Source organism: Papaver somniferum, unplaced genomic scaffold (genome assembly GCF_003573695.1).
Source record: "Papaver somniferum cultivar HN1 unplaced genomic scaffold, ASM357369v1 unplaced-scaffold_133, whole genome shotgun sequence".
Classification (NCBI taxonomy): Eukaryota; Viridiplantae; Streptophyta; class Magnoliopsida; order Ranunculales; family Papaveraceae; genus Papaver; species Papaver somniferum.
This window is the reverse complement of record NW_020622492.1, coordinates 14,192,852-14,216,308: the sequence shown is the minus strand read 5'-3', so window position 1 is coordinate 14,216,308 and position 23,457 is coordinate 14,192,852.

Sequence of the window (23,457 nt, the reverse complement as noted above, 5' to 3'; positions counted from 1 at the left end):
ACGATTGATGTCTCGTGATTTTAGTTAGTCATTTGCTGACTTGATGAGACGATGAGTCTTTGTATTGCTGATTTGAACATGATTTGAAAATCTTCTAGGACTCATGAGTTGAACGTGTCTATTGAGACAGAGGTACAATTGTCGAATGAATGTTGATAGTTAGGGTAAGCAAATGTTGCTGAATTGTTGAATATTGATAGTTGAATCAATATTCCTTAGTCTGAGCAAATGTTGCTCGTTTGATGAATTGTTGAATATTGATAGTTGAATCAATATTCCTTAGCCTGAGCAAATATTGCTCATCTGAGCAAATATTGCTCGTTTGATGAATTATTGGTAGCAGACCAAATAAAACGTTAATTTAAGATACTGGCAACATAGCCGAGTAGTAAAATGTTGATCACGGGATCAATGTAAAATTATCAGTGTTTGAACCTGCTCAGAATTATGAGCCTTGGATTCAAAACTTTAATTTTGATCAATTGATGATACATTAAAAATCAACCACGGAGAAGGAGGGACCGGATACATGGATGATGAACCGGCTATGTAGCGCCCAGATGCTCGAGTGAGCAAATACCAAAGTCTCTTGAAGACCCGTTGGTGAAAGGATGATTAAATGCTGGTTTAATCATTCATTAAAATAGTGCTCGTCTAAGCCTTAGGTGATAAAACCTAATTATGAAGTGATGAGGGACCGAATAAGGGGTCATGCAAACGGCCCTGGTTGGTCATGGGACAAACTGACGACCATTTGATGAAATTCCAAGTTGTTTGGAAGAGTTTGAACCTAGAATGAACAAATTAGGTCAAATTATGAAAATATGTGGGACCAGCTTCATGCAAGCCAAAGGACAACCATGGTCGGTCAAGGTAATATTCCCATGTCACCAAAGTGTTCGTGTCTCAGTACTGAGAATTTTGATATTTTCTGATGCGCGTTTGAGCAACATTTGAGAAAATATGAAGAAATCAGAGTTTTTGCTGAGACTGAGGAACTTCATAAGATGAAGGAAATAATAATAAAATAAGGAGTCATAAAGTGTGGAACCGACTATGGATAAGGCATGGCCAGCTGACCAATGAGCCAGGTCCCATGGCACTTTTCCTAATTTTTTATTATTTTCATGATTTGAAGGAAATATCATGAAATCAAGGAGTTTGTTGAAACAAAGGTGTTTCCTTGAATTGAAGGAGTTTCCATGAGATAAAGGAAACAATAATAATAATACTAATACAATAAGGGGCGTGTGGGACCTGCCACGACTAGGGCATGGTCGGCCGTCTAGGGCCCGATTCCGTCAACTTTTCCCTAATTTTATATTATTTTCATGATTTGAGGGAAATATCATGACATCAAGAAATTTCATGAGATCAAAGAAATAATAATAATAAAATAATAAGGAATCGTGAGGTATGGGACCGGCCACAACTAGGCATAACTGGCCGCCTAGTAGACCCGGTCTCATGGCACGTTTCCCAATTTTACATTATTTCCTTGGTGTGAAGGAAATATCATGAAATCAAGGAATTTCATGAGATGGAGGAATTTTGTTCAAATGAAGGGATTTTCATGAGATCAAGAAAAAATAATAAAATATGATAAAATAAAGAAAGAGGCGTGGGACCGGCCATGTCATGACCTGAAAGCCGGTGGGCCCGGTCCCCTAGCGCCTTAGCTAATATTTTATTATTATTATTTTTCTTCTTATTTTGCATAGGTTCATCATTCCTTCGTATTATTGAATGCTCGTTCGTGCATTCAAGTGCTCGTTAGTGTATTATTGCTGAGTACACTTGCACCATTCTGGTAGGGGATTACTCGATAGCGGCTCAGATGCCCGTACATTGAATATTTATTACTAACCCATGGAATTATGCTGGGAATAGCCATGAATTGAAGTAATGAAATATTATGAAAAAGTGGAATATTTTCTAGTATTCAGTTAATGAATTTAATGACTAAAAATAATTAATTGATGGCTCTATACTAGCAGGCATGCTGTCTAAGAGCATTAATTATTCAAGGATTGAGTGATATGGGCTAGTTGAAGCGTCCTATTTCTTTTATATAGTCAGGGAAAATGTTGTTGCATCCTGAAGACGTTATCGCTCTATAATAGCAGGCAAGCTGTCTAGGAGCCGTCCAATCGTTCGATTCTATATAAAAGTGATTTAATAAAGTTGCTCAGTATTCATGAAATATGTCGTTGCCTCAGCTGAGAGACTGCACATTTCATGTATGCTCTGAGACACAGTATACTCAGTCAGAGACTCTTGCGGCATGAGTTTTCATGCTTCAATGAGAGACATGAGCCTCAATACTCATCTGGTTGCTGGATCAGGAGTATGTACAATTATGGTTTTACGATTTTAACCTTTGTCCAAAATCCACCATCAATATTATGTCCCCTGCTTAGTGAGGGACAGTCATGTTCCTCAATCATCACTAGATGGTGATTTTTCTAGATACAGACGAAATAAGTAATTGAAATTGGTCGTAAGATAGAATGTTACTGGATTTTCGATTGTACTAGCGAGCCATGGCTTGAACGAAGATCCTAGTAGCATAATAGAGCATCGTCTGACGAGCGTAAATTGGTGTAGCACCACTTATTTGGTGATGGAACGTTGGTCGATTTAGGATCCACGGGTCCGGGCTCAAGAAAGGAAATCCTTGTTTTAGGTACAAACCTTCGTTCGTTAGTTTGTTTAAGAAACAAACAAAATAGACCTGAGTCTGACAATAAAAATTTTGTCCATGAGCTTTCACGAAAACCAAATTTATATATATATTTTAAATATGTGAGATTTCACAGAATGGTATAAACTCTCGTTTCAAAGGTGGGTGCTTATACGAGAGAAAAGTTTTTTTTTTTGTATAGACGTGCGTCTGTTAGTGAGATTTCACAATTATAGAATGGACGTCTGTCATATTTTTGAAAAACCAGTGGATGTTAAAATTCATGTGGGTTTTTCACGGTTTTATGAAAATCAAGTCATGATTTTGAATAATGAATTTTGCTCGTCTTTGCAGGTTTGAAGGAACGAGCAAGTTTTCGAAATTCTGACGTTATAATCACTACAGCTAGTGAAATTATAAATAGGTAATAGTTGGATTGTTACCGTTTCAGTGCGTGTTGTTACTAATGTGTTTGACTCCACACTTTTCGTAACAAATAATGGTAGCCCCTGATCATATCCGCGTCTCTGCTTTCAATCTGGAAATACCAAACCAAACATGTGGGATTTTTGCAGATGTCCGTTCCAAGGTGAATCACCTGAGATGAGGGAGTTGATTCGTGGTACGCCTCTTGATCAGCTGAGGAAGAATAGGGGCGAAGATGAAAAGCTGAGAACCCGTTGATCATAGAGTTGAGCCGTATCCACCCGGTATGAAGGTTGATCATTTAGCTGAAATCAATTTCCATGTTGAATGTAAGGAAAATGACCATTCAGATGTTGTCTATGATGATCTTGAATATCATCTCGAAGAGATTGCTGCAAAAACATCCATCTGCTTGCGTCTTCGAAACTTGTGGAGCCATGGAGGGACGTGTAGTATCACAATAATAGACTGTCATCCCCCAGTATTGGTGGGATCTTCTATTCGTCGTTCTCTTTATTCTTTCTTATTTATAGAAAGTTTGAGATATCGAGGTTTAAAGATTTTGTGGAGATACTTAGGGGACGTCACTCAACTGTGAGTGTTATGAATTCCGTGTAGAAATTTCTGCTTGTATGTCATTCGCTCTGGAAGTTGAAACTTCATACAATGTCGAAATTTGATGATTGACCTCAACTTTCGAAGCTAAGAGACCGAGGAATCATATGCAAAAAGAATCATTCGGTTTGGATATGTCTAGGGCGATCAATGGCGCGTGCACATTCATAACTTGTAATCCCGTGCAAATTTTCAGATTTCATAAACCTGACTGTGAAAGCCATATCTTTCTTCTCGTACGTCCGATTGATGCGCCCTTTTAGTATGTTGTAGCAGAGGAATAGACAAACATCTTTAATCAAGGAAGTATTGTCACACTCCTCACTTATTGGTACGTTTTTGTAAACCCATGCCTGAAGTATGTTGTATCTCATTTGTAGAGGTGATGATAACATCTTGTAGAAGACTTCGGCTTGTGCTTGTTCGACGTGCAAGCTTTGGGAAGACTTTCATGTCTTCATATCTTGATATTAACCATCAGTGCTTGGAGAAGTGTGATCCATTGAGTAACACTTCAGAGGATGGATAGTTGATGAAGTCGGTCTTCAGGATGTTGCTCCTGAGACCATTGTTAATGCTGAGATCACAATTGGATTTGCTTCATAGATCCTTGTTGACAAGCATATCCTATGGAAAAGGAGAGTACATATAATTCTTGCTCGTCTTCGGGGGATGGTGAAGAAGAAGAGTCTCAGAATCCAGGACCAAATGACCGATGATCCTCTTAATGGCGATGCTGGAAACTCCTTGAATGCTTCAGATGCCTCCTAAGTAAGTACCCATCTTATATTTTCTTCATTAAAGCATAAAATGAGAATCCATATGAATGAACGAAAAGTTTTGCCGAAATACATCTCCAGAAAATTCAGAACTCAGCCTTTTAGCAAAAACATTGTAGAATCTTCATCCGATGTCGGATTTTTGTGGTACTCCCCTGTTTTCTTATGCCCATGAAATTTACTAGCTTTAGAGTAGAAGCTTTTTGGAATTTGAGCATGTTTAGGAGTCGAAATTGACGAAACAGTAAACTTCCAGGAAGTTTTCAGAAAATTTTCAGTTGGCATGTAGCCGAGTTTTTCGGCCGCATCCTTTTGCTCGCTTATCCAATTGATTTGAATTTTGGATATGTTGTAGAGGACATCCATACGAATAAATGGTATATTACTCAATCTTAGATTCCTTACTAATTGCTCCCAGTTCATCCTTGTACAGGGGAGCGTAAAATTGACTCAGACAGACTTGCTTGTAAAACGTCTTTCTTGTATCTTCACGTTATTTGCTTGTGTATTGAAGGCATAATGAAGAACTATGATGATGTTAGATCACTTACATCCTTAATTTATGATTTCCTTTGCTTTATATGCTTGGAGCGGTATTGTGAATCAAATATTAGGTGTCGAATGATGAAGTGGAGAATAACCGAGTTGATGGCGATGGTACGAGTGGTATTGTGAATCAAATAACTGACACAACCATTTCTGCACCTGAGGAGGTCGTTACTGAAACTATTAAATAAACCGAAGCTCAGGTCGTAATCACTTCAGGGATAGAAGAAACCATTCCAAGGATTGAAGAAACTGCTTCAATGGATAGAAAAAGCTGCTCCAATGATTGAGACTCGTATAGTGGAGCACGAATACCCTAATGAAGGTATTTCCTTTTATCCTTCATTCAGTAAGTTACTCTCGTATCATGAACTAGTTGGTGGATTCAGCGTACTGGATATACTGGCTTGTATGAAAAGATATGGGAGCGGTACGGTCACATCATCGCTACCCAAGACTCCAAACATGTTTACTTCTTTACAATGCAAGTAGGAGCTATCTTGCATGTCATAGACGACATACGAGAGCTAGAAGTACTATTACTCAAGACATACCCTTTGATTGAGAGTACAACTTGGAGAACACTTGGCTTCAATGTGAAGTGTCTTAGTCAAAGAATAAATATTATCAAGGATTCTTGTGAGAAGAACATACCCTTTCCCAATGACGCTGTGATGAAGAAAGAGGCCGCAGTTGCTAGATTGACCAAGGAGCTGGAGTTGGAGAAAGTGGCTTTGCAAGTATTGAAGAATGCAGAGGAGCAAAAATATTACTTTGCTGATTTCCTTTCATGAAATTTGTTAGACTTGATCGTTCGTGCTCTGAATATCTTATGTTAATTTGGAAGACCAGTGGGGTTCCACGTTTGTGGAGCCTTCCAATCTTGTGGAACATGTGGACATTCGTGCATAGAAGAATATCCGAGATGTTCTTCATCGTGTTTAGACATCATTTCAACAATAAATGTCTCAGTGAAATGCTTAATATGAAGAGGTTCCAGATTCAACCATTTGGTAAATATTGGTGTGGTGAAGCTATACATTCATAACGCCTCACAATAGCAGAGTTTTTGGTAGGATTGAGTCCTCGAACTAGAAGAGCATGTTTAAAAACAGATGACATGGATGTATGAGGAGGAATGAGACTTTCCCGAGTGCATAATCTCCTGCTAGGACATCCTCATCGGGTTCTTGTTTCAACTCCATCACAGTTTGGAATTGCTTTAAATGCTCCGTGGATGGAACATCCGTTGAATCTTCCGAATCAGAGCTTTCTTCGTCTGAGAGGGGTGTAGGCGCCTCAGTAGTCATCTTTTCAGCATGAATCCATCTTGAACCCAGATTTCCAGTAACTCGATCACTCCTTCATGAGAAGACAGAAGCTTGAGTTTGTCTGATCATTTCCCCATTTCTTGATGCCGGGTCGAGGTTTGTGCATTTCAGGATTGGTTATCTTTTCTTTGCGCCTTTGAAGGAGCTGAGGAAGTACGCTTGCGTTGTGGCTAGGACTTTCATTTTATCCTTATGCAACAACGTTTTTGGAAGGTTGGAGGCTGTACTGTTTGTTGATCAAACGTCTGCTACCTCGAGTTTTTCTTGGTTCTTCAGCTTTTGTAGCTTTATCCCTCTCCAGTAAAGCAAGTGCGGTAGTTGTTGATATCTTAGCCGCTTCATGAAGTTCTGAAAAGGTATGGAACCGGAGATTTTCCAGTAAAGATCTGTAGACCAGGATCATTCCATTGATGCACAAGTCTACAAGTTGCTGCTCTGTGACATTTGGATCATGACAGTCCAGGGCTTGAACTCTGAACCTTTTCACGTAATCATTTGGATGTTCATTGCTCCTTTGAAACATCCTTCCAAGATCAGAGAGGGTGATTTGCTCTGAAACGAAGAAATATTTTCTGTAGAAAACATTAATCATTTTCCCCAATTTGTGATACTTCCTGGTGCGATGTTGTTGTAACCAGTTGTTGATGGTGGTTTTTTAGTTCAGGGCTAAATTTGTAAAAGTCTATCTACCTGACCCGGCTTCAGGTGTAGTAGACATTGATATGTCTATATGCCGTAAGGAATTTGGAGAATATATCAAAATCTGATGAGTGCCTATGTCTCTCTTCATATTATATTGAAACTCAAGCTCCTAGATGAATTGTTCACTAGTATAGAGCCTAATGAGTGTATAAGATCCTAGTTGCATTACTCACAAATGCCGGAGCCTGCTGAGTACTTTTCTTGTGCTTATGTTCCCCTGTAGAACCCTTAATATTGGTATGGCATGAAGAATTTGTGTTCACTCGCAGCAGAGTAGCACGGATTTCCAAGTATTAAGGTTAAGGTCCTTGCATAAAGTACTCAATCAGAAAGCGTACTGCTCTCTGGTAATAAAAAATTATGTGTCAACACATAGAATTCAATCAATTTTGTGATAGTTCACAAAGTTCATAAACCTGACTAATTTGCAGAAATTAGGGTTTTGCGCCCTGCGCAGTATATTAGACCCCCGTTGGTCGAAATTAAGATTAGGACACTAAGCAATCGACCCACCGTGGATTAGTAGGTGCAAAGTCCTACCCAAAACCATAAAGCAAGGAATAAAGGAGCCGCGGAGAAGGAGAAGCAACAAAAGAAGGTGTGGCCACGCCATAGGCCAGCCGGCGCCACTTGCAAGTGGACACACCCCATGTTGCCCAAACCGGCCCTTATTCTATGTCGACCAATCAGGTCGCTTTAAACCTGCCATACTCCCATGAGTTGTGGCTGAGCCCATACTTTCCGTCCCTATTCCCCATCGACCAATCAGGTCGTGTTAAATTATCCACGCGCACAAGAAGTGTTGCCACTCCCGTGCTTGGACGGCCCTCTCTTTCTTTTGACCAATCAGGTTGCTCTAAACCTACCACAATATTAAAAGAGGTGGAATTGAATCAAGTGGTCACCATGCCAAGTTGGCTTCACAAAAACCGCGCAAATGGATTGCTAGCGGCATGACGAGCATGCCAAGCCGCATGCCAAACGTGCTACCTTGCCGCAGTAGCACGCCAAATGCGCCAACGCGCCATGAATAGCGCACCTACGTAGCAACCCACTTTCTGTTCGTGGCCAACGCCATAACGGACTTCAACGTGGTTATTCTAGTCATAAGCATGATCTTGCTTTAGGTGCGATGGATGAAACCCTAATTTCCAGTCGTGGCATAAACTATGCCACTTCGGGCCCCACAACATGCCACGAGCCGTGCGGACTTAGGAAACCCTAATAAAGGCGTCACACCATATCCACTCGTGGCAATACTTGCTCCTATGGACGTTTCCACGTGATGGCCTGGATATGGTTCCTTTAGCTTGGCTCTGGCATCGTTTGCACAAAACGCCGTTGTGCCATGGTCACATGTCGCATGCCGTATGTGCTAATTAGGGTTTTGGCATGCCAAACCCTAATTTAGGCAAAGTTTCTACGCCAACCAAGCCTAACAATGTTCCACAGAACATTGGGGTTGACGTGGCTACTGGAACTGATGTTGCCACACCACATTTGAGTCTAACACCAATGTGCCAAATCTGGCGGCCATGTTTACTCCAGGCGCCACTTGCACCATCGTGCCATTGGCATGCGCTGACCATGCCACTAGCATGCGCTAAAAGTGCCACTACGCCATTGTCATGTATCAATGGCGCCACTGTGCTATTGACAGGCGCCAACAGGCTGTGGTCATAATCAATGGCCACCCTTTCTCATAAGATGCAATTTTAGCCGTCAAAATTCGCCATGGAATTGACGGTGTTGTGGCAAGTTTTAGGCGACCAGCCAAGACAAGCCAAATAGCACCACATGCTATTTTCCTGTGGAAAGTCTCTTGATTTTGACTTGCCACACGTAGCAGACTGCTACACGTTTTCCACGAAAACACTCAAGACATCAAACATGTCACAAACTGGGTGATACTTATCAGGGTATTGGTATGGCGGTTTAAGTGTCTGGAAACAGGGCAGTTAGTGGTGGCAAGAAGTAATGGGTGAAAACAAACCCGTTTCCTTCATCGTGGAAACGTAGTTTCTGGCGGTTACACATTGCTCCACTCTTCCATCATCAGTCACTCTCACTTCTTATGAAACCAGGGTGCGTTCAATTATGACTTGTATAAATAGGTTTCACCGATTTCCACCAAACAAAAAGTTTTGGTCAGGGCAACAACATAGTATCCAGAAATCACCAAAGAACTGATAGCTTTCATTTTTACAACCCAGTTCCATCTTCTGATACAAGTCATAAAACAGCCACACCTTCAGAATTAACCATTCTGATCTCAACACCTTCTTCGCTTCCCTCTCTAAGACCAACCCTTCTCCTTCACTTTGTGAGAGAAGCAAGCCTGGAACGGCCATTTCTTGGTTTACTCCAGGATTGTAAAGATTGATCTCTCGAATCTAAAGTACTCCCCTGCAGTGCATTTGTTTAGGGTTTAGACTTGTTTCTCATCCACACACCCAAATTTACCAAAAACAACAGAAACAGTTTTCACCCATAAACAATTGGCGACTACAGTGGGATATTAAATCTCTCGGTTGCAAATTCAATTCCCAATTTCATTTCCATCCCAATTGGTCTTGGGCAAAATTCAAACCCATTTTCAATTTCCTAAATTTCTCAAGATGGTTGATCTTAGGAATGGTTTAGAAACCCTCAATCCCAATTTTACTTCTCCTAGCACCGAAAATACTCCACATGTTATCCCTGAATCCGTTATTTCATTCGAAACCATTGTCAAGGCTATGGAGTCTCGATATTTAACAACTCTTCATGATTTGATAAAAATCCTGAATGATATCGTCGAGAATCAAGCTACTATTGTCAAGACGCAGGACGGAGTATTTACGCTTCTGAAAGCGCTCACAGATCAACTGTCAAAGGAACCAACACGTATTCATTCTGGAGGAAACACTATCAACCATTCATTTTGGATCAATGCTGATGGTGGTAGTCCTTTTTCCAAGATTCATATTCCTACTCCCAGTGAGGAGGATGGAGCCTATGGTTACGCTGAATGGAAAGGTATCCACCAAGCTAACTTGTCTGCTCATGAAGATCAAAAGATGTTTCCTCAAGATCAGAAAGAAGACTCGTGGGATTTATCACGTTCTCATCATAGTCCTCGCAATGAAAAGGTGATTTCATTATGTGCATCCTTCCTGGAAAATATCAATTCCCATATTGCATCAGAAGCTGCTAAGAGATCCGCTGCTACTTTACTCAGTCGATCCGAACCGTTCCAGAATGAAGTAGCTCGTAAAGACGTTCAGGAAAGCAGGCGTCTTTCTAATAAAATATCCAACCTCCGGTCAATCGCTAATCAAGGAAGAAAGAGAAAAACTCCAGCAGCGGAACAACAACCCAAACGTGTGATACCAGTGCATCATACGGCGTCACCCCGGAAGGTCGTGGCTAAGATTCCTGTGCAACAACAAGAAACTGGAGATGCTGCTCCAAACTTCCCGTTCCCGATCGAGAAATTAATTGAACACCTTGAAGTATGGATTTAAGATGATGCCATCAAACTACCTCCTGTTAGGCGCCTACCAACTGAAGAACAAATGGCAAATCCTAAGTATTGCCATTACCACAAGTTCGTCAATCATCCTACCAGTGAATGCAATGCTTTGAAGCCCGTCGTGCAAGAAAAGATAGATTCAGGTGAATTGCGCCTGGGGACTGGAGATCCTCCGTCTTTTCGCGGATCGACATAAAGATGCTACACAGACAATAAAGGAAGACTGGGGACTTCTCGCGGCCAGGATTGCGTCACACAATAAACTCGGATTTGCAACCTAGAAATTTAGTTTTTTGGAGATACCCCTAAGTGAATAGAGTATGTGGTCGTATCGGATGAGAGCAAAAAGGGAATGACCAACACCATGGCGTTACATTCTCTACCACCAACACCAGAAGCATCCCTCCTGACGTGACACCTCTTATTACCATAGCCAGAGCCACCGCTACTCCTAATATTTCTTCGAGCATGACGCCTCCAATCATCACCAGGGCTGCCACCACTTCTTCGTCAGGACGCGAGACTGGAGGAGCCAGAGGAAACCAACCTTTCCTATTACCATTGTCGATTTGATGGAGAGACAGGAAGTTCTTGCCAAAACTCATACGGAAATGGCCACAACTCAGAAGGAGCCTCTTCAACGTTTCTCCCCAGAATCCGCATCGCTTCAACATTTTGCTCCAGGGGGCGCTTCAACGTTTCGCTCTGGAAGCCGCTCCGCTTCAAAATTTTTCTCCAGGGGCCGCTTTAACGTTTCGCTCCAGAAGCCGCTCCGCTTCAACATTTTTCTCCAGGGGCCGCTTCAACGTTTCGCTCCAGAAGCCGCTCCGCTTCAATGTTTAGCTCCAGAAGCCGCTTCAAGGTTCTCTCCAGAAGTCGCAGCTCCTCCCTGTCAAGGATCGTGATCACAACCATCCAAGGTTCATAGTTGTGGCCATTTTTGATCCATCTCTCCAAAACACGTGGTCATGGATAGTTTATTCGCTTACGCATCCAGCCAATCCCTTTGCTTCCATGGACGCCCATGAAATTCCAGCCAACCTATTTTGGTTCCCACGACAATGTAGTCTCTTATGATCACATCTGCTTCCAAGAACTGTTGCTGCTCGTTTGTTGATACCATCCAGAGCTTTACCATAGCAACAACCACTACAAAGGTAATCCATACTTCTCCATATTTTAGTTTCATATGGAAGAAGTAATAGAGTCAGCGGTACGGATGCAAGATGGTGTCTTTATCATGGTCAACTCACCAACCATACAAGATAGAAACATGTAAACCACACTTGGAGACTGAGGCTCTATACGGAATCCCTTCACTGTCAAAGCTCAAAAGACACGGTCAACCAAAAATTCATAGACACGACAAGGTCATCTCCTCTTCAAAGGTGTAGCGTAAGGATATCATCACCTCTCCGTCTAGAAGGCGCCTACAACACTTTACGAGGCTCACGACGGATCTCAGGCCTACTCAGAGAAAACAACTTCAGTAACCAAAGAGAAGTGCGACTGGGGACTGCTCATCACGGTCCATCCCCGAAAACAATCAAGCATTCATGAGACAACTCCAGAGACGCGGCTGAAACATTTTTCTTCAAGAGACAGAGGGAGCCACGATTAACGACATGACTCTCTCACTTCTACCCCTTCGTTATCCAGAATGTTGCGTCCATGTGATGTTCCAAGAATCCCGTCGAGAGTATAATAAGCTTGTATCAAATCTCATAGGTGTGTATTCAAGGCGATGCAATTAAAGTAGGTTACACTTGGGGACTGAAGCCTCCTTCAGGTTTAGAAGTTTAAACGCAGTCACCACCTTACCAGTGAATGCAGTACACATCTTCCACGAGAAAATAAACTCAGGATAATTACACATGGGGACTGCCAGCATGGGATGCCTTCACTTCCTCAACCAGGTTATTTCTGATTTCAACATCATTACTGTCGAAGCTTTACGAGCCGCGGGAATTTCTCAACATGAAGTCGTACACGTGCGTCAAAGACTCCAAAAGCACTCCACAGATATACATTCACATATCCGGCCACGCCATCGGATTTAACAGAAGTATACCTGGGGACTTCTCATCGCATCTCATTCCATACAATAGTCCAAGATTCAGATGATGGTTCAAAGGATGTCGTTTGGAACGAAGTCCTTGAAGACTTGATAGCAGCACATCGGCAAAGGAACGCCTCTCAACTCATATATTTCACCCAATGGCTCTCGAAGATTTCTACCATACAAGAATCCACAACATATCATCATCGCAATAGAAAGTCCAGGCACCAAATAACCTAAATTCAAGGATGGACCAACAACGCAACTACAATCTCCAAGAGTATCCCTGACATGATCATTGCTGAGCATATATTTTATCCATCCATCCCAAGAGTGCGATTGAGTTTGGTAAAACTTTGAAATCCACTAGAGAGGTTACATACTCATTCTTCTGGAGTCAGAACCTTATTACACATTCTAAATAATATCGATGGTACTGTTGGGTGGCTACATGTGCAAAATGGAAGAGAGCACCTACCTTGAATTCTCCTGGCTCGCATTGCTGTTGATTATAACTATTGGAGATTGATTTGTTATCGTTAATACTTTCTCTACCAACGCTAACAGATGACGAAGATGAGCCAGACGCTGCAGATAAAAGCACAGAGCCAGACGAGCAATAAAAACAGAAGAGGGTCGATACCCCCTTTATTCATACGAACGGAGTTTCTAGAGTTTGAACAGAAGAAGGATTCCTTCTTGATCCATGAACGGAATAGATGAATGGGCGCACCACACTCGCGCTCCATAGCTGAACAAGCAGTGTGCCAAAATCTCCGCTCCAAAACCGAACAAACAGCGTGCCAGCATCAATACTCTGTGGCCCAAGTCAGCAGCGCCATCACCACCACTCCGCTACACCAAGTCAGCATCGCCATCATCACCGCTCCGTGGCCAAAGTCGCGGCGCCAACATCAATGATTCATGGCCGAAGTTGCAACATCAGCACTCCGTGACCAAAGTTGCAGCGCCAACGCCAGCACCCTGTGGCCGAGCCGGAAATACGTCAGGTTTCCAGCATAAGGACCATAGACTACTCATGCCTCCTGCCAAAGGTTAGTCGAATTTTACTGACAATCTCTCCATGTATTTCCTTTTAAATTTTACCCTTGTCTGTCACCATCTCATGCTTACCCCGCAACAATGCCACTGTTACGAGCTAAGCAGGGGACTTAATATTGATGGTGGTTTTTTAGTTCAGGGCTAAATTTATAAAAGTATATCTACCTGACCCGGCATCAGGTGTAGTAGACATTGATATGTCTATATTCCGCAAGGAATTTGGAGAATATATCAAAATCTGATGAGTGCATATGTCTCTCTTCATATTATATTGAAACTCAAGCTCCTAGATGAATTGTTCACTAGTGTAGAGCCTAATGAGTGTATAATCTCCTAGCTGCATTACTCAAAAATGTCGGAGCCTGCTGAGTACTTTTCTTGACAGAACCCTTAATATTGGTATGGCATGATAAATTTGTGTTCACTCGCAACAGAGTAGCACGAATATCCAAGTATCAAGGTTAAGGTCCTTGCATAAAGTACTCAATCAGAAAGCGTACTGCTCTCTGGCAATAAATAATTCTGTGTCAACACATAGAATTCAATCAATTTTGTGATAGTTCACAAAATTCATAAACCTGACTAATTTGCAGAAATTAGGGTTTTGTGCCCTGCGAAGTATATTAGACCCCGTTTGTTGAAATTAAGCTTAGGAAACTAAGCAATCGATCCGCCGTGGATTAGTAGGTGCAAAGTCCTACCCAAAACCAGAAAGCAAGGAATAAAGGAGCCGCGGAGAAGGAGCTGCAACAAAAGAAGGTATGGCCACACCATAGGCCAGCCGGCGCCACTTGCAAGTGGACACACCCCATGTTTTCCAAACCGGCCCTTATTCCCCGTCGACCAATCAGGTCGCTTTAAACCTGCCACACTCCCATGAGTTGTGGTTGGTCCCATACTTGTCGTCCCTATTCCCCATCGACCAATCAGGTCGCGTTAAATCAGCCACGCGTACAGGAAGTGTGTCCACGCCCGTTCTTGGCCGGACCTCTCTTTTTATTGACCAATCAGGTTGCTCTAATCCTGCCATAATATTAAAAGAGGTGGAATTGCGTCAAGTGGTCACCATGCCAAGTTGGCTTCACAAAGACCGCGCCAATGGCTTGATAACGACATGCCGAGCATTCCAAGCCGCATGCCAAACTTTCTACCTTGCCGCAGTAGCACGCCAAACGCGCCAACGCGCCATGAATACCGCACCTACGTGCCAACCCACTTTCTGTTCGTGGCCAACACTATAACGGACTTCAACGTGGTTATTCTAGCCATAAGAACGATCTTGCTTTAGTGGCGATGGATGAAACCCTAATTTGTAGTCGTGGCACAAACTACGCCACATCGGGCCCCACAACATGTCACGAGCCGTGCGGACTTAGGAAACCCTAATAAAGGCGCCACACCATAGCCACTCGTGGCAATACATGCTCATGTGGCCGTTTCCACGTGATGGCCTGGCTATGGTTTCTTTGGCGTGGATCTGGCATCGTTTGCACAAAACGCCGTTGTGCCATGGTCACATGCCGCATGCCGTATGCGCTAATGAGGGTTTCGGCATGCCAAACCCTAATTTAGGTGAAGTTGCTACTCCAACCAAGCCAAACAATGTTCCACAGAACATTGGGATTGATTTGGCTAATGGAACTGATGTTCCCATACCACATTTGAGTCTACCACCAATGTGCCAAATCTAGCGGCCATGGCTACGCCAGGCGCCACTTGCACCATCGTGCCATTGTAATGCGCTGACCATGCCAACCATGCCACTGACATGCGTTAAAAGTGCCACTACGCCATTGACATGTATCAATGGTGACACTGTGCTATTGACAGGCGCCAACAGGCTGTGGTCATAATAAATGGCCACCCTTTCTCATAAGATGCAATCTTAGCCGTCCAAATTCGCTATGGAATTGACGGGCCTGTGGCAAGTTTTAGGCGACCAGCCAAGGCAAGCCAAATAGCACCACATGCTATTTTCCTGTGGAAAGTCTCTTGACTTTGACTTGCCACACGTAGCAGATTGCTACACGTTTTCCACGAAAACACTCGAGAAATCAAACATGTCACAAACTGGGGGATACTTATCAGGGTATTGGTCTGGCAGTTTACAGCGTGCGGCGTTCAACATGCCCATTATAAGAAAGTGTCCGGAAACACGACAGTTAGTGGTGGCAAGAAGTAATGAGTGAAAACAAACCCGTTACACATTGCTTCACTCTTCCATTACTCAGTCACTCCCACTTCCTATGAAACCAGGGTGCGTTCAATTATGACTTGTATAAATAGGTTTCACCTATTTGTTCCAAACAACAAGTTTTGGTCAGGGAAACAACATAGTATCCAGAAATCACCAAATAACTGATCGATTTCATTTTTACAAGCCAGTTCCATCTTCTGATACAAGTCATAAAACAACCACACCTTCAGAATTAACCATTATAGTTTCAACACCTTCTTCGCTTCCCTCCCTAAGACCAACCCTTCTCATTCACTTTGTGACCGAAGCAAGCCTGGAACGACCATTTCTTGGTTTAGGCCAGGATTGTACATATTGATCTCTTGAATCTAAAGTACTCCCGTGCAGTGCATGTGTTTAGGGTTTAGACTCGTTTCTCATCCACACACCCAAATTTACCAAAAAAACAGAAACAGTTTTCACCCATAAACACCAGTGTAGGAAAAATCGCTCTCCAAGATCGATTACACGCCGAGTAATCGCTACAGGCTATATGACCGAGGCGATTTCCGATTCTAAGGTATTTTCGAGTTTTAAAGATTAAGGCGGACGATTTGGACCGATTTTTGAGAATAACAAGTTAACAATTTTTCCGAGTTGGCCTTGCATGCACTAAAACGAGAAATGAAAAATTTCTTAACCCCTTATATGGGAGTTATCAAATAGAAAAACCTCTAAATACATGATAAATACGTTCAACATAACAATATTACATACTTAATTACATGATAATGTTAAAATTTTGATTTTAATTAGGTACAAATCATGACTTATGAGCAACAATTTATAAGTCTCTAATAAATAAATTCCGAGTATTTGACCGAAAGTGTTGGCGATTTCCAAGTCCGAACTAATTGCTCCTCGCTCCAATCTTCCCAACCGAGTAGGACCGATGAACGATTTAAACTACTTTGGTTGTACCAGGTATATGCTCAGCCTTTCAGCGACTTTGAAAATTCCTTCAGACGGACAACATGGTTGTGCTCATGTTTACCCAATGCCTCCAGAAACGGAAAAACATGTTCTCGAGCATTGCCGGTTCCATAGTAAAGGGTGAACATTGGATAGGTAAAACCCATTGGCAGAGGAATCCTTTGTGTAGCAGCAGGGCACAGAGGTTGGTGACGGTGGACAAAGGACGTCTTATCTTTCCCGTGATCCTCTAAGAGGCGTTCTAAGTCTTCACGAGTGATGAAACTGGACGGTTCTTTTGCCGGTGGGTTTTCCACAGCCTTGTGAACTTCATCATCATCTACTACATGAATTAGAGTGATTTCAGGATCAATGGTCGAAGATGTTTCTTTAGATTTTACTCTCTCTTGGGTTTTCTCTGACATCTTGTCTGTAAGAGTCTTGAGATAATTGCATAACTTCTTCTGAGGGGTGTCCATGTCGATTTGATTTTTGGCAAGAGTCTCTTGCACCTTCATGAGATCACCTATGGTAGGCGGATTGTTGATAATGTCAGTAGCATTGCTTGCAGCATTGACCGGGGTGATCACTGGAGCATCAGCACTCAGAGGAGTAGTAGTAGCGTGTGGCGTGAAATTGCTGGCCGGAGGAGTGATGTTAGCGGTACCACTAGAGCGTGCAACATTGAGAGGAGTAGTACTTGCAGTAGTACCACTAGAACTTGCAATGTTAGAGTTGGGTGTTGAACCCGGATTGGTAACTGAACCAAACCTAAGATCGACCATCTTGTGAAAGTTTGAGGTTTCAACCGAGAGATTAATCTCCCACTGTGTTCGCCAATATGTAGATGGGGAAAAATGATTTGCTGGTTTATACAAAATTGAGGAGACGACCTTACGGAGGAGGTTCATTGAACCGAGCAAACTGCTTAACCTCACACAGATGCACTGCAAGAAGGGAGTGCTTTAAGTTCGAGAGATCAATCTGTAGGACTCCGGCCTAAACCAACACAATGGTCGTTCCAGAGTCAATTCGGTCACAAGAGAGGATCGGTCGATCTGTAGGAGGTAAGCTGAAAAATGTGAGGGATCGATAGTGATCAAAGATTGTAGGTGTGTTGTGTATTCTGCCTGAAGAAATAAGATAAGTTCTGATTGATTGAATTTTCTCTATTGAGAGTAACTGCTCAGACGTTGAGTTCTTAACCTCTTGTTGTCTATTTTACGAAAGATTGTCTGTTATTTCAATCATGATTCAGAGACTTATTTATATTGCAAGAATTGTAAACACCTTGATCCCATGAAGTGTGACAGTTGCTGGAGTCAAAGAGTGGGGACGTGGAAATCGTGTTAAAACCAGTTGCTCATCGTGCGGAGACTTGGTTGATTTTCTAGCCACTACTTTTCTAACTCCTCAAACTGCTTGCACAACTTGCTCACACTCTCATCATGTATGAACACGTGTTGTAGACCGCCATACCAAAACCCTAGTTGATATCCCCCATGTAACACGATTGACGTCTCGTGATTTTAGTTATTCAGTTGCTGACTTGATGAGACGATGAGTCTTTGTATTGCTGAGTTGAATATGATTTGTAAATGTTCTGGGACTCATGAGTTGAACGTGTCTGTTGATACAGAGGTGCAATTGTCGGATGAATGTTGATAGTTAAGGTAAGCAAATGTTGCTGAATTGTTGAATATTGATAGTTGAACCAATATTCCTTAGTCTGAGCAAATATTTCTCATCTGAGCAAATGTTGCTCGTTTGATGAATTGTTGAATATTGATAGTTGAATAAATATTCCTTAGTTTGAGCAAATATTGCTCATCTGAGCAAATTTTGCTCGTTTGATGAATTATTGGTAGCAGACCAAATAAAACATCAATTTAAGATACTGGAAACTGAGCCGAGTATTAAAATGTTGATCACGGGATCAACATAAAATTATCAGTGTTTGAACCTGCTCAGAATTATGAGCCTTGGATTCAAAATCCTAATTTTGATCAATTGCTGATCAATTGATGATTCATTGAAAATCAACCACGGAGAAGGAGGGACCGGATACATGGAAGATGGACCAGATATATAGCGCCCAGATGCTCGAGTGAGCAACTACCAAAGTCTCTTGAAGACCAGTTGGTGAAAGGATGATTAAATGCTGGTTTAATCATTCATTAAAATAGTGCTCGTCTAAGCCGTAGGTGATAAAACCTAATTATGAAGAGATGAGGGACCGTCTAAGGGGTCATGAAACTGGCCCTGGTTGGTCATGGGATCGACTGACGACCATTTGATAAAATTCCAAGTTGTTTGGAAGAGTTTGAACCTAGTATGAACAAATTAGGTCAAATTATGAAAATATATAGGACCAGCTTCTTGCAAGCAAAAAGGCCAACCCTGGTCGGTCAAGGTAATATGCCCATGTCACCAAAGTGTTCGTGTCTCAGTCCTGAGAATTTTGATATTTTCTGATGCGCGTTTGAGCAACATTTGAGAAAATATGAAGAAATCAGGATTTTTGAGGAGACGGAGGAACTTCATAAGATAAAGGAAATAATAATAAAATAAGGAATCATAAAGTGTGGGACTGGCTATGGCTAATGCATGGACGGCCGACCACTAAGCCCGGTCCCATGGCACATTTCCTATTTTTATATTATTTTCATGATCTGAAGGAAATATCATGAAATCAAGGAGTTTATTGAAACAAAGGAGTTTCCTTGAATTAAAGGACTTTCCATGATATAAAGGAAATAATAATAATAATAATAATAATAACGGGCCCTAGCTCAGCTGGTCAACCCCGTTCTTCAAAGGTGATGCGTTCCAGGAGGTCCCAGGTTCGAGTCTTCGATGTCGTAACATTGCAGGAATTAACATGGAAGGTTTTGTTAGCTTGCCCCCCTTGTGCCATAATATCGCCCCCCAGTCCGCCGTTTCGGCTCCCCTTGGCAAGGTTACCCATGAGGCCCGCTGGTAGGCTAGCACAGCAACCTGTTCAATTAATGTAGTAGTATGTCTTTGGCGCCTAGCTTGTTAGGCTTCCAACTAGTTTCATGTAATCATCGTTCTCCCATTAATAGAAAAAATTTATAATAATAATAATAATAATAATAATAATAATAATAATAATAAAATAAGGGGCATGTGGGACCGGCTACGACTAGGGCATGGTCGGGCCGTCTAGGGCCCGGTCCCGTGAGCTTTTCCCTAATTTTATATTATTTTCATGATATGAGGGAAATATCATGACATCAAGGAATTTCATGAGATCAAGGAAATAATAATAATAAAATAATAAGGAATCGTGAGGTGTGGGACCGACCACAACTAGGCATAACCGGCCGGCTAGTAAACCCGGTCCCATGGCACCTTTCCTAATTTTACATTATTTCCTTGGTGTGAAGGAAATATCATGAAATCAAGGAATTTCATGAGATGAAGGAATTTTTTTCAAATGAAGGGATTTTCATGAGATCAAGGAAAAATAATAAAATATGATAAAATAAAGAAAGAGGCGTGGGATCGGCCGGTCGGTGGACCCGGTCTCCTAGCGTCTTAGCTAATATTTTATTATTATTATTATTATTATTCCTATTTTGCATAGGTTCATCATTCCTTCGTATTTTCGAATGCTCGTTCGTGCATTCAAGTGCTCGTTAGTGTATTATTACTGAGTACACTTGCAACATTCTGGTCGGGGCTTACTCAATAGCGGCTCAGATGCCCGTATGTTGAATACTTATTACTAACCCATGGAATTCTGCTGGGAATAGCCATGAATTGAAGTAATGAAATATTATGAAAACGTGGAATATTTTCTAGTATTCAGTTAATGAATTTAATGACTAGAAATAATTAATTGATGGCTCTACACTAACATGCATGCTTTCTAAGAGCATTAATTATTCAAGGATTGGGTGATATGAGCTAGTTGAAGCGTCATATTTCTTTTATATAGTCAGGGAAAACGTTGTTGCATCCTGAAGACGTTATCGCTCTATGCTAGCAGGAAAGCTGTCTAGGAGCCGTCCAATCGTTCGATTCTATATAAAAGTGATTTCCAGAAGTTGCTCAGTATTCATGAAATATGCCGTTGTCTCAGCTGAGAGACTGCACATTTCATGTATGCTCTGAGAGGCAGTATACTCAGTCAGAGACTCTTGCGGCATGAGTTTTCATGCTTCAATGAGAGACATGAGCCTCAATACTCATCTGATTGCTGGATCAGGAGTACGTACAATTATGGTTTTATGATTTTAACCTTTGTCGAAAATCCACCATCAACAGACGCTTTCAGAATTGCGTCTGTCGTAGAAGAAGTAGTTGCATTACCGAAGGAGGTTGCACCTGGGACTTAAGAGGTACATATGGACTCTCCCCGTCAAGAGCTTCATCGTATTTGTACAACCTGTTAGTTAAGTAGAGAGATGATCCAAAGATGATAAAGGCAAAGGAGTGTGGCTGGGGACTGCTCAAAACTACCCATCTCAAAGATGCTGAATTTAGAGAGACGCAAGCACGCTATCATTATGATTCCAAGATGTCCGAATATGAGGACATACTTAAGAGAGCACACGTATTGTCAAAGACCAGCGATATGCCTGGACGTCTATGAAACGCAACATAGACGTAAAGACAGCCTCATGATATGTAACTCGTACGATCCGCATCAACATAAGGTTTAACTCCAACTCTCATCCAAATTATTTCCTCAGAAACCCAACATGAAAACATCTATCATGTCGAAAGCTCAGTGGATACTCGTGGGCAGAGGACTGTCTCTCTCTTTTCCATTCCATGAGGCAACATCAAGGAAGCTATCGGCTCCATCATTAACTTCTCCATCTAATAACGAGACAAGCTCTACCACTATATGAAGACTTCCAAGTTCGTGCCCGCAGCTATCACGCCTCTCCCTGCTAGTATCTTCTGATCAAAGCTGCTGCCAAGAACTGTTGTTGCTCGTTTGTTGATACCATCCCGAGCTTCACCATAACAACAACCACTACGAACAAAGGTAATCCGAACTTCTGCATATTTTATTTTCCCATGGAGAAGTAATAGAGTCCCGGAGGTGAGATGGCAATATCTTTATTATGGTAAACCCCACCGACCATACAAGATAGAACCATGTAAATCACGCCTGGGGACTGTGGCTCAAAACGGAATCCCTTCACTATCAAGGAACTTTTCAACCCAGAAGAGACGGTCAACCAAGAAGTCATAACCGTGACAAGGTTACCACTTTTCAAAGATGCAGCGTAAGAGTATCATCACCTCCCTGTTTGGGAGGCGCTTGACCGAAAAGCAGTATTTGGTTCAACCATCCATAAGCATTGTTATCAATGAAGAATCAAAGAGGAAAGTCGCGCCTTAGCAAGCCAGACCGACCGAATCATGCCTTCCACAAAACTCAGTGACATCTACCCAAGGCCTGCACGAAGCTGCGCATCAACAACCACATCGCCGACAAAGTCGGATTCAGTGTTTCTAGATTTTCTCCGGGTACATAGGCTGCCAAAAGTTTGGATACAATACAGATCTATCAAGAGTGACTCCCGCCCATAGATCAAAAGATGAAGAATTCAAAAGATTTCCGCCTTCATCAATTCGTCAACCACCTTACCAGCAAATACAGCGGAAGTACGTCTTTCAAGAGAAAATAAGCTCGGGATAATTACACCCGGGGTCTGCCAGCACAGGATGCCTTCACGTACCTCAACCGTTTTATTTCTAATATCAGCATCATCACTGTTGACGCTTTACGAGCCGCAGAAATTTCTCAACATGAAGACGTACATGTGCATCAAAGACTACAAAAGTACAAGTCGGAGATATTTTCACATATCCAGCCACGTCATCTAATCTGAAGTGTAAATGTGGACTGCTCATTGCATCCCATTCCATACAACCATCCAAGATTCAGAAGACGGTTCAAAAGATGTCGCTTGGAACGAAGTACTTGAAGATTTGCGGCACAACGTCCATCCTTCCACATACCTAGACGGAACGCCACAAATCTTCAAGAAGCATGTAGTCTGCAAGGGGAATATCAAACAAAAGAATGGGAGAGCTCAGATTGCAAAATCATGTACACAGGCTCTACTCTAACCTTACCGAAGAGCGCTACGTCTAAAGTTTCAAGATATTGCGAGATCTTTCTAAGAATTTGAATTTCTTAGTTGGGAGATTTCATTCATTCATCCAACTGGAAACATAAAATCATAAAAGCAGCATGAATGATGGATTATTATTCGATCAAGCCCTGGCTCCATCCGCATGAAACAAAGACTATTAAACATCAAAGAAGTGTCATCAACGCCAGTGCCAATGGCGTCTTCATTAGAGTCCTCTCCGGAAGCTGCTTCAACATCCTCTCGACCGGCTTCAACATCCTCTCGAGCCGCTTCAACACCCTTTTCGGAAGCTACATCAGCGTTCTCTTTGGGAGCTGCTTTAACATCTTTTTCAGAAATTGCTTCAACATCCTTTTAAGGATATTCCTAAGGATAGGGCTCGTCCACATTAGAGTCGAGGATTATGACGTTGTCATGAATAGGGTATTCATATTTATCCAGGAGTTCAT